Here is a 12,475-nt window from a genome sequence, read left to right as displayed (position 1 = left end):
CAAAGTGAATCAGTCATACATATACATCTGTTCCCACATCCCTTCCCTCATGCATCTCCCTCCCTCCCACCCTCCCCATCCCACCCCTCCAGGCGGTCACAAAGCACCGAGCTGATCTCCCTGTGCTCTGCGGCTGCTTCCCACTATCTATCTACCTTACGTTTGGTAGTGTATATATGTCCATGCCTCTCTTTCGTTTTGTCACGGCTTACCCTCATGATTAATTCCTAAAAAATGGCAATTAGGAAATTATAACTGACATTTATAAGGGCAATTTCTGTGACGTGCCAGAGGCAAGAGCAATGGAAATGTTGAAGGACAGATAGAAAGTGGAAGAAGAGAGCTAGTGTTCACTGTTTTTTTTTTTTTAACATCTTTATTGGAGTATAATTGCTTTACAATGGTGTGTTAGTTTCTGCTTTATAACAAAGTGAATCAGTTATACATATACGTATGTTCCCATATCTCTTCCCTCTTGCGTCTCCCTCCCTCCCACCCTCCCTATCCCACCCCTCCAGGCGGTCACAAAGCACCGAGCTGATCTCCCTGTGCTATGCGGCTGCTTCCCACTAGCTATCTACCTTACGTTTGGTAGTGTATATATGTCCATGCCGCTCTTTCACTTTGTCACAGCTTACCCTTCCTGCTCCCCATATCCTCAAGTCCATTCTCTAGTAGGTCTGTGTATTTATTCCCATCTTACCCCTAGGTTCTTCGTGACCTTTTTTTTTCTTAGATTCCATGTATATGTGTTAGCATACGGTATTTGTTTTTCTCTTTCTGACTTACTTCACTCTGTATGACAGTCTCTAGGTCCATCCACCTCACTACAAATCACTCAGTTTCATTTCTTTTTATGGCCAAGTAATATTCCATTGTATATATGTGCCACAACTTCTTTATCCATTCACCTGATGATGGACACTTAGGTTGCTTCCACGTCCTGGCTATTGTGAATAGAGCTGCAATGAACATTTTGGTACATGACTCTTTTTGAATTATGGTTTTCTCAGGATTTATGCCCAGTAGTGGGATTGCTGGGTCATATGGTAGTTCTATTTTTAGTTTTTTAAGGAACCTCCATACTGTTCTCCATAGTGGCTGTATCAATTTACATTCCCATCAACAGTGCAAGAGTGTTCCCTTTTCTCCACACACTCTCCAGCATTTATTATTTCTAGATTTTTTGATGATGGCCATTCTGACCAGTGTGAGATGATATCTCATTGTAGTTTTGATTTGCATTTCTCTAATGATTAATGATGTTGAGCATTCTTTCATGTGTTTGTTGGCAGTCTGTATATCTCCTTTGGAGAAATGTCTATTTAAGTCTTCTGCCCATTTTTGGATTGGGTTGTTTGTTTTCTTGCTATTGAGCTGCATGAGCTGTTTATAAATTTTGGAGATTAATCCTTTGTCAGTTGCTTCATTTGCAAATATTTTCTCCCATTCTGAGGGTTGTCTTTTGGTCTAGTTTATGGTTTCCTTTGCTGTGCAAAAGCTTTTAAGTTTCATTTGGTCCCATTTGTTTTTTTTTTTTTTTTTTTTTTTTTTTTTTTTTTTTTTTTTTTTTTTTTTTTTTGCGGTACGCGGGCCTCTCACTGTTGTGGCCTCTCCCGTTGCGGAGCACAGGCTCCGGACGCGCAGGCTCAGCGGCCATGGCCCACGGGCCCAGCCGCTCCGCGGCATATGGGATCCTCCCAGACCGGGGCACGAACCCGTATCCCCTGCATCGGCAGGCGGACTCTCAACCACTGCGCCACCAGGGAGGCCCCCATTTGTTTATTTTTGTTTTTATTTCCATTTCTCTAGGAGGTGGGTGAAAAAGGATCTTGCTGTGATTTATGTCATAGAGTGTTCTGCCTATGTTTTCCTCTAAGAGTTTAATAGTTTCTGGCCTTACATTTAGGTCTTTAATCCATTTTGAGCTTATTTTTGTGTATGGTGTTAGGGAGTGTTCTAATCTCATACTTTTAATGTAACTGTCCAGTTTTCCGAGCACCGCTTATTGAAGAGGCTGTCCTTTCACCACTGTACATTCCTGCCTCCTTTATCAAAGATAAGGTGACCATATGTGCCCGTGTTTATCTCTGGGCTTTCTATCCTGTTCCATTGATCTATATTTCTGCTTTTGTGCCCATACCATAAGGTCTTGATTGCTGTAGCTTTGTAGTATAGTCTGAAGTCAGGGAGCCTGATTCCTCTAGCTCTGTTTCTCATTCTCAAGCTTGCTTTGGCTATTCGGGGTCTTTTGTGTTTACATACAAAATGTGAAATTTTTTCTTCTAGTTCTGTGAAAAATGTCAGTGGTTGTTTGATAGGGATTGCATTGAATCTGTAGATTGCTTTGGGTAGTAGAGTCATTTTCACAATGTTGATCCTTCTAATCCAAGAACATGGTATATCTCGCCATCAATTTGTATCATCTTTAATTTCTTTCATCAGTGTCTTATAATTTTCTGCATACAGGTCTTTTGTCTCCTTAGGTAGGTTTATTCCTAGATATTTTATTCTTTTTGTTGCAATGGTAAATGGGAGTGTGTTCTTAATTTCCCTTTCAGATTTTTCATCGTTAGTATATAGGAATGCCAGAGATTTCTGTGCATTAATTTTGTATCCTGCTACTTTACCAGATTCATTGATTAGCTCTAGTAGTTTTCTGGTAGCATCTTTAGGATTCTCTATGTGTAGTACCATGTCATCTACATACAGTGACAGCTTTACTTCTTCTTTTCCAATTTGGATTCCTTTTATTTCTTATTCTTCTCTGATTACTGTGGCTAAAGCTTCCAAAACTATGTTGAATAAGAGTGGTGAGAGTGGGCAACCTTGTCTTGTTCCTGATCTTATTGGAAATGGTTTCAGTTTTTCACCATTGAGGATGATGTTAGCTGTGAGTTTGTAATATATGGCCTTTATTACGTTGAGGAAAGTTCCCTCTATGCCTACTTTCTGCAGGGTTTTTATCATAAATTGGTGTTTAATATTGTCAAAAGAATTTTGTGCATCTATTGAGATGATCACACGGTTTTTCTCCTTCAGTTTGGTAATATGGTGTATCACATTGATTGATTTGTTTATACTGAAGAATCCTTGCATTCCTGGAACAAACCACACTTGATCATGGTGTATGATCCTTTTAATGTGCTGTTGAATTCTGTTTGCTAGTATTTTGTTGAGGATTTTTGCATCTGTGTTCATCAGTGATATTGGCCTGTAGTTTTCTTTGTTTGTGACATCTTTGTCTGGTTTTGGTATCAGGGTGATGGTGTCCTCGTAGAATGAGTTTGGGAGTGTTCCTCCCTCTGCTATATTTTCGAAGAGTTTGAGAAGGATAGGTGTTAGCTCTTCTCTAAATGTTTGATAGAATTCGCCTGTGAAGCCATCTGGTCCTGGGCTTTTGTTTGTTCGAAGATTTTAAATCACATTTTCAATTTCAGTGCTTGTGATTGGTCTGTTCATATTTTCTATTTCTTCCTGGTTCAGTCTCGGCAGGTTGTGCATTTCTAAGAATTTGTCCATTTCTTCCAGGTTGTCCATTTTATTGGCATAGTGTTGCTTGTAGTGATCTCTCATGATCCTTTGTGTTTCTGCAGTGTCAGTTGTTACTTCTCCTTCTTCATTTCTAATTCTATTGATTTGAGTCTTCTCCCTTTTTTTCTTGATGAGTCTGGCTAATGGTTTATCAATTTTGTGTTTCTTCTCAGAGAACCAGCTTTTAGTTTTATTGATCTTTGCTTTCATTTCCTTCATTTCTTTTTCATTTATTTCTGATCTGATCTTTATGATTTTGTTCCTTCTGCTAACTTTTTTTTTTTCTTCTTTCTCTAATTGCTTTAGGTGCAAGGTTAGGTTGTTTATTCGAAATGTTTCCTGTTTCTGAAGATAGGATTGTATTGCTATAAACTTCCCTCTTAGAACTGCTTTTGCTGCATCCCACAGGTTTTGGTTCGTTTTGTTTTCATTGTCATTTGTTCCTAGGTATTTTTTTTATTTCCTCTGAGTTCTTCAGTTATCTCTTGGTTATTAAGTAGTGTATTGTTTAGCCTCCATGTGTTTGTATTTTTTACGGATCTTTTCCTATAATTGATATCTAGTCTCCTAGTATTGTGGTCGGAAAAGATACTTGACACAATTTCAACTTTCTTACATTTACCAAGGATTGATTTGTGACCCAAGATATGATCTATCCTGGAGAATATTCCATGAGCACTTGAGAAATTGTGTATTCTGTTGTTTTTGGATGGAATGTCCTATAAATATCAGTCAAGTCCATCTTGTTTAATGTATCATTTAAAGCTTGTGTTTCCTTATTTATTTTCATTTTGGATGATCTGTCCATTGGTGAAAGTGGAGTGTTAAGGTCCCCTACTATGATTGTGTTACTGTCAATTTCCCCTGTTATGGCTGTTAGTATTTGCCTTATGTATTGAGGTGCTCCTATGTTGGGTGCATAAATATTTACAATTGTTATATCTTCTTTTGGATCGATCCCTTGATCATTGTGTAGTGTCCTTCTTTGTCTCTTGTAACAGTCCTTATTTAAAAGTCTGTTTTGTCTGATATGAGAATTGCTACTTCAGCTTTCTTTTGGTTTCCATTTGCATGGAATATCTCTTTCCATCCCCTCACTTTCAGTCTGTATGTGTCCCTAGGTCTGAAGTGGGTGTCTTGTAGACAGCATATATATGGTCTTGTTTTTGTATCCATTCAGCCAGTCTGTGTCTTTTGGTGGGAGCATTTAATCCATTTACATTTAAGGTAATTATCGAAATGTATGCTCCTATTCCAATTTTCTTAATTGTTTTGGGTTTGTTATTGTAGGTCTTTTCCTTCTGTTGTGTTTCTTGCCTAGAGAAGTTCCTTTAGCATTTGTTGTAAAGCTGGTTTGGTGGTGTTGAACTCTTTCACCTTTTGTTTGTCTGTAAAGGCTTTAATTTCTCCATCAAATCTGAATGAGATCCTTGCTGGTTAGAGTAATCTTGGTTGTAGGTTTTACTCCTTCATCACTTTAAATATGTCCTGCCAATCCCTTCTGGCTTCCAAGTTTCTGCTGAAAGATCAGCTGTTAGCCTTATGGGGATTCCCTTGTGTGTTTTTTGTTGTTTTTCCCTTGCTGCTTTTAATATGTTTTATTTGTATTTAATTTTTGACAGTTTGATTAATATGTGTCTTGCCGTGTTTCTCCTTGGATTTATCCTGTATGGGACTCTCTGTGCTTCCTGGACTTGATTAACTATTTCCTTTCCCATATTAGGGAAGTTTTCAACTATAATCTCTTCAAATATTTTCTCAGTCCCTTTCTTTTTGACTTCTTCTTCTGGGACCCCTGTAAGTCGAATATTGGTGCGTTTAATGTTTTTCCAGAGGTCTCTGAGACTGTCCTCAGTTCTTTCATTCTTTTTTTTTTTATTCTGCTCTGCAGTAGTTATTTCCACTGTTTTATCTTCCAGGTCACTTATCCGTTCTTCTGCCTCAGTTATTCTGCTATTGATCCCTTCTAGAGTATCTTTAATTTCCTTTATTGTGTTGTTCATCATTGTTTGTTTCATGTTTAGTTCTTCTAGGTCCTTGTTAAATGTTTCATGAATTTTCTCTATTGTATTTCCAAGATTTTGGATCATCTTTACTAACATTATTCTGAATTCTTTTTTAGGTAGACTGCCTATTTCCTCTTCAGTTGTTAGGTCTGTTGGCTTTTAAGCTTGCTCCTTCATCTGCTGTGTGTTTTTCTGTCTTCCCATTTTGCTTATCTTACTGTGTTTGTGGTCTCCTTTTCTCAAGCTGCAGGTTCGTAGTTCCCGTTGTTTTTGGTATCTGTCCCCAGTGGCTAAGGTTGATTCAGTGTGTTGTGTAGACTTCCTGGTGGAGGGGACTAGTGCCTGTGTTCTGGTGGTTGAGGGTGGTTCTTGTCTTTCTGGTGGGCAGGTCCACGTCTGGTGGTGTGTTTTAGGGTGTCTGTGACCTTATTATGATTTTAGGCAGCCTCTCTGCTAATGGACGGGGCTGTGTTCCTGTTCTGCTAGTCGTTTGGCATAGGGTGTCCGGCACTGTAGCTTGCTGGTCATTGAGTGAAGCTGGGTGTTGATGTTGAGATGGAGATCTCTTGGAGATTTTCGCCATTTGATATTATGTGGAGCTGGAAGGTCTCTTGTGGACCCGTGTCCTAAAGTTGGCTCTCCCACCTCAGAGGCATAGCACTGACTCCTGGCTGGAGCACCAAGAGCCTTTCATCCACACGGCTCAGAATAAAAGGGAGAAAAAATAGAAAGAAAGAGGAAAAAATAAAATAAGATAAAATAAATTTATTAAAATAAAAAATAATTATTATGAAAAAATTTTTAAAAGAAAAAAGAATGGACGGACAGATCCTAGGACAAATGGTGAAAGCAAAACTATACAGACAAAATCTCACACAGAAGCATACACATACAAAAAGAGGAAAAGGGGAAAAAATAGTATATCTTTCTCCCCAAATCCACCTCCTCAATTTGGGATGATTCGTTGTCTATTCAGGTATTCCACAGATGCAGGGTACATTAAGTTGATTGTGGAGCTCTAATCCGCTGCTTCTGAGGCTTCTGGGAGAGATTCCCCTTTCTCTTCTTTGTTCGCGCAGCTCCCGGGGCTCAGCTTTGGATTTGGCTCTGCCTCTGCGGGTAGGTCGCCTGAGGGCATCTGTTCTTCGCTCAGACAGGACGGGGTTAAAGTAGCAGCTGATTCGGGGGCCCTGGCTCACTCAGGCCAGGGGTAGGGAGGGGTACGGAATGCGGGGCGAGCCTGCAGCGGCAGAGGCCAGTGTGACGTTGCAGCAGCCTGAGGCGCTCCGTGTGTTCTCCTGGGGAAGTTGGCCCTGGATCCTGGGACCCTGGCAGTGGTGGGCTGCATAGGCTCTCAGGAGGGGAGGTGTGGAGATGTGACCTGAGCTCACTCATAGGCTTCTTGGTGGCGGCAGCAGCAGCCTTAGCGTCTCATGCCCGTCTCTGTGGTCCACGCTTTTAGCCGCGGCTCGCGCCCGTCTATGGAGCTCCTTTAAGCGGCGCTCTTAATCCCCTCTCCTTGCGCACCAGGAAACAAAGAGGCAAGAAAAAGCCTCTTGCCTCTTCAGCAGGTCCAGACATTTTCCCGGACTCCCTCCTGGCCAGCCATGGCACACTAACACCCTGCAGGCTGTGTTCACACCGCCAACCCCAGTCCTCTCCCTGCGCTCTGACCGAAGCCCGAGCCTCAGCTCCCAGCCCCGCCGGCCCCGCCGGCCGAGCAGACAAGCCTCTTGGGCTGGTGAGTGATGGTCGGCACCGATCCTCTGTGTGGGAATCTCTCCACTTTGCCCTCTGCACCCCTGTTGCTGCACTCTACTCCACGGCTGTAAAGCTTTCCCTCTCTGCCACCCACAGTCTCCGCCCACGAAGGGGCTTCCTAGTGTGTGGAAACCTTTTCTCCTTCAAAGCTCCCTCCCACTGGTACAGGTCCCATCCCTCTTCTTTTGTCTCTGTTTATTCTTTTTTCTATTGCCCTACCCAGGTACGTGGGGACTTTTTTGTCTTTTGGGCGGTCTGAGGTCTTCTGTCAGCATTCAGTAGGTGTTCTGTAGGAGCAGTTCCACGTGTAGATGTATTTCTGATGTATCTGTGGGGAGGAAGGTGACCTCCGCGTCTTACTCTACCGCCATCTTCCATGTTGACTATTCTTAATGGAGGCTCTGCTGAGAAAAGAAAAGAGGGATGGGGCAGAATGAGGAGAATGATGCTTTTGTTAATAATAAAAGTAATATTTGCTCATTGTAGAAAATGTGAAAAGCTCAGCAATATTCAAAATAAAAGTGAAATGTTACTTTAAATCCTACTACTGACAGAAAATTTTTTCAATATGTGTATGTGTTTTCCCACTTTAAAAAATTATCTATTTGATCATAAATAGATAAGATAAAGATAAAGATTTCTATGCAGTCTTGTATTTTGGTTTTTCACTTAACGTAAGTATTTTCTTTTATTAGGAGTTTCTCACCTACATATAACTTGTAATGAATGTAAAATATTAATTGAAGGGTAAATAGTCCTGTAATTTCACAATCTATTTGTTGTGTTTTATTTTAAGGTACTTTATTCTTTCCCATATTTAATTATTTTAAATAAGACTGATATAAATATCTTTGTACATAAATTTCCATATTTTCATATTTACATTCTTTTATTTTTATACATTTTAACATTTAAATTATTTCATTATTAAAATGATCAGAAATGTATTTGGAAGATCAATAATTATTTTCCCAGCTTACTTTGTATATTAGAAAAACTATTTCTACAACTTTTCTGTAGCATATAATTTTACAGGTAGTCATGAGAAATATTCACTTCTCAAAACTTCACCCTATTGGGTAATATTATTTTTAAATTATTCACTGATTTACTAAGATGAAAAATAACTCATTATTGCTTTAATTTTTATTTATTTTTTATTAGTGAAGTTCAACTAAAAATATATATATATTTAATAGATATTTGAAATTTTGTCTTTGAACTATTGATTCATAGCCTCATCCTATTTCTATATATTGGGCAGCTTATTGTTATTCTTAATCTGTATATTCATCATTTATCATATTTATTATAGATATTTTTCTAGTTTTCTATTTTTTCTTTGTTTTAATTTTTATATAGCCAAATAGTTGTGGTTGTTGTTTTAACTGCATTTAACCCCATAGAGAATAGAGAGGTAAGAAGGGTAAGAGGGATCCAAGCATGATTACAACCTGAAGGAAAAGAACAGGTGAACACAGCTGTGGTGTTATAAGAGAATGTGAGATGACCTGGGGGCAGGATGGAGCTGAGGCCCCCAAAGCAGTGTGATCGGGGACCATGATCAAGAAGTCCTGTTCTTCAAAGACAGGAAAAAAGTTAAAAATTTGTTGCAGATGGAGGTGACAGAAGATTTCAAAAGTGGGACTTAGATACTGGTTGTTATGGAACTTACATTATTACCTAGGAAGAAGAAAAAAAACCTGGTTTAGATTACAAACAGATAATTTCATCATTAACTAGGATCATCCCCTCACAGGATATGTTCCAAAGAACAAGATCCTCAAACATAATCATTTTTGAGCTTACTTTTCTTTTTTTTTTTATCATTCATACATATTTTATTTTTTATTTTATTTTATTTTATTTACATCTTTATTGGAGTATAATTGCTTTACAATGGTGTGTTAGTTTCTGCTTTATAACAAAGTGAATCAGTTATACATAAACATATGTTCCCATGTCTCTTCCCTCTTGTGTCTCTCTCCCTCCCACCCTCCCTATCCCACCCCTCCAGGCGGTCACAAAGCACCGAGCTGATCTCCCAGTGCTATGCGGCTGCTTCCCACTAGCTATCTACCTTACGTTTGATAGTATACATATGTCCATGCCTCTCTCTCGCTTTGTCACAGCTTACCCTTCCTGCTCCCCATATCCTCAAGTCCATTCTCTAGTAGGTCTTTGTCTTTATTCCTGTCTTACCCCTAGGTTCTTCATGACATTTTTTTTCTTAAATTCCGTATATATGTGTTAGCATACTGTCTTTCTCTTTCTGACTTACTTCACTCTGTATGAAAGACTCTAGGTCTATCCACCTCATTACAAATAGCTCAATTTCGTTTCTTTTTATGGCTGAGTAATATTCCATTTGAAAAAATGAAAGCATTTCCACTAAGATAAGGAACAAGACAAGCTTGCCCACTCTCACCACTCTTATTCAACATAGTTTTAGAAGTTTTAGCCACAGCAATCAGAGAAGAAAAGGAAATAAAAGGAATCCAAATCGGAAAAGAAGAAGTAATGCTGTCACTGTTTGCAGATGACATGATACTATACATAGAGAATCCTAAAGATGCTACCAGAAAACTACTAGAGCTAATCAATGAAGTTGAGCTTATTTTTCATTATCTTCTTCTCCTATATCAATAACGTTCCTTTAAAATTCTCCAGCAGTGACAGAGCCATGAGATTTCATGTATTCATCTCCCCTTATCAATGCCATTTTACTCATTTAGACATCACATTCTTGAATTACAGCATTTTTGTGTTATGTCCTTATTAAGAAATTCAGGTCTGTGTATTTTATTAGAAAGAGAAAAAAAATGTAGAGAAAATAAATGAAAAATAAATTGATATCCATGATGGTAAAAACTTTAAATATGCATTTCATTCCCAGGTATACAAACTGCCAATTAGGTTAAAAATATTGTTTCCTCCTAAATTCAAATGGATCACTGACATATTTTGAAATGTTTATGGCTTATGTTCACAATTTTGACCATAAATCATACCTATACTAATATATTTGAAACATAATTGCTATTAAGTTTGAGAGGCAAAATACAAAAGAAAAATGGAAATTACAATATTACTCATCTGTTATGCTTTCTGCTAAAGTGTAGGAGGAATATTTGCACAGGAAATGTGACAGCTCTGCCACTACCTGTGATTTAGAGACTATCCATCAGATTTTCCAAAAGTATTTATTTTAGTAATGGGCAAATACACGGACAGACAGAAATCAAATATTAAACGTTTAAAATACCTACTTCATTTCTTTCACAATGGTACTTTTTCCAGATTCTCCTCCTCCTGCAACTCCTCCTGGGAGTGTTATCAACTGATACACCAAGTTCATATAGATATTAAAACCTGTGACTATCACTTTCTTGTGGGTAAATCTTTTACAGACACCTCTCCAATGTAAAGAAGGAGAGTAATCTGGCAAGTTTTGAAAGGTATTATTAGTTGTCTGCTTTCAATGATAGTAGCAACCCCTCTGTTTTGATATTAGATTCAGATATAGGTCTGGCTCCAAGGTAGAGAGTATTTTCTAAAACAAGAAGTGTATACCATCAGGAAAAACTTCTATTGCATTCGAACATAATTTGGAATGCTTCTATCTCCTGCGTTTGCAACTCTCCCCCAAAATAGTCCCAACTTCATAGTCTCTAGATCACACTCATTCTCCCAGAATGTCTCCTCCTATATCCTATTTGATTAAACAGCAAGGAAAATAAAAACCTGAGACAATAATCTTTTATTTCCAGAAGAGTTCAAAGACTATTTTGATTGAAGGATGGGCTCTTGTTTTTGTCATCATGTTTACCTTGTTATACAGGCACTTTCTCTTTGATTTAAGCATAGGAAAGTTGTTAATAATACTAAGCAAACCTAAAGAGCATGTGGGATAACAGTGATATAGGAATGTCTCAAAATGGATTACACATTCCTGGGGGAGGGGCGGGGTGGTGGTAATGTCATAGAGAACCAGTTGCATTTATCTGGGACATCTATTTAGTTGATGATATGCAATGTACAACTTTATTTTGGTATAGTTGGCAAACATGTAGAAGGATACAAAATTCACATGATTTAAAAAATTTAAAACATGAACCTTTAATGAAAAGATCAGTGATTATTTCAGGTTATGCCTCAAGGCCTTTTGAGCATATTTCTTGAGTCTCCTTTACCTGTAAGGCGTATTTATTTGGGAAGTGAAAACCAAGAAGTACTGAAATAAAGTGTGATGACTTAGATTTGAGGATTTGGCTCTGTGCTTGAATGTGTGCTTGTGTGTGTGTGTGTGTATGTACGTGTGTGCGTGTGTGAGAGAGATCTTCAGTAAATCCTTTAACCTCTTATTTTCCTCATCTATAAACTGAGAATACTTACCTCAAGATTATTAGAAGACCATGATGACATAATACGCATGAAATCATTTGCAAACTACAACACAAAATAAAACATAAAGTGATGTTATTTGAGAATCAAGGTCATAAGAAACATTGCAGTGTTTTGTAAAACAGAACAGTCTAAAGACACCCTACATGTATTACACAAATGATGTGGAAGCAACTGAATGTCCATGTGGAAAAAGAACATTGACTCTGAAATGACAACAAACCAAAATTAATTTGAAGTGATTTGTAAGGATAAATGCAATGGGACTCAGGAGAATTCATATAAGGATGTTCAAAATGATTAATAGAATAAAAATGGCAACTGTATGAAAAGAGACTAAAAAGGAATATGACTCTTGAGAGTGAAAATGATGAGAGAATTTGATTAAAACTACTATAATATGTAGGGTATGGATAGACCGTAAAAACAATCTTTCAATTTTTTTACTCATCTATGAGTCCTAAACATGTAAGGGATGTGGGTGGGGAAGGAGCAAATTCAGGCAACTTTTTTTTTTTTATTGAAATATAGTTGATTTACAGTGTTGTGTTAATTATTTTTGTAGAACAAAGTGACTCATTTATATATATACACACACACACACACACACACACACACACACACATACATATATACACACACACATCCTTTTACATATTCTTTTCCATTATGGTTTATCACAGGATACTGAATATAGTTCCCTGTGCTATACGGTAGGACCTTGTTGTTTATCCATTCTAAATATAATAGTTTGCCTCTGCTAATCCCAA

General features: G+C 38.0%; 1 pseudogene across 1 annotated transcript in view; it reads right to left on the bottom strand.

The window, feature by feature from the left end:
* The window catches only part of LOC307057951 (guanine nucleotide-binding protein G(t) subunit alpha-3-like), a 59,342-nt pseudogene that overhangs the window by 25,108 nt on the left and 21,759 nt on the right, over window positions 1-12,475 (bottom strand). The window contains exons 2-4 of the transcript in view: window positions 10,571-10,613; window positions 8,756-8,880; window positions 7,662-7,705 (exon numbers count right to left, since the gene is read on the bottom strand). The product of the transcript in view is annotated as a guanine nucleotide-binding protein G(t) subunit alpha-3-like (transcript). The remainder of the gene's footprint in view (window positions 1-7,661; window positions 7,706-8,755; window positions 8,881-10,570; window positions 10,614-12,475) is intronic.

This window comes from Hyperoodon ampullatus (assembly GCF_949752795.1).
Source record: "Hyperoodon ampullatus genome assembly, chromosome: 9".
Classification (NCBI taxonomy): Eukaryota; Metazoa; Chordata; class Mammalia; order Artiodactyla; family Ziphiidae; genus Hyperoodon; species Hyperoodon ampullatus.
This window is presented reverse-complemented; position numbering and strand designations above follow the sequence as displayed.